This window comes from Suricata suricatta, chromosome 14, assembly GCF_006229205.1.
Source record: "Suricata suricatta isolate VVHF042 chromosome 14, meerkat_22Aug2017_6uvM2_HiC, whole genome shotgun sequence".
Lineage (NCBI taxonomy): Eukaryota > Metazoa > Chordata > Mammalia > Carnivora > Herpestidae > Suricata > Suricata suricatta.
Window position 1 is genome coordinate 86610565 of NC_043713.1, and position 459 is coordinate 86611023.

Here is a 459-nt window from a genome sequence, read left to right on the forward strand (position 1 = left end):
TCGCGGCCACCCTACCTGCCCGTGAGCTACCACATCCTCGGGGCCGAGACCTCCTTCTTCCTGCAGGAGACCACCCAGGACGCGCTGCCCAACGCCAGCCTGCACACCAGGGTAGAGTCCTTCTTCACCTACAAGGCCAGGAGGCCCCCACTGCTCAACGCCAGCTACGGGCCCTTCTCCGTGCAGAAGGTGGTGCCCCTGGACCCGACGGCCTCCGCCAGCCGCCTGGGGCCCCCCGGCAAGTCCGGCCTTGACCTGCGGCTGCGGGCGCACATCCTGCGGGACAAGGTGTACCTGAGCCGCCCCAAGGTGCAGGTGCTGTTCCACCTGCTGGGCCGGGACTGGGCGGCGCCGGGCGCGGCCGAGAGGCTGCCCTGCCTGCGGCTGTTCGCCTTCCGGGAGACCCGCGAGGTGCGGGCCGGCTGCCGGCTGCAGGGGGCCCTGGGGCTGTGCGTGGCC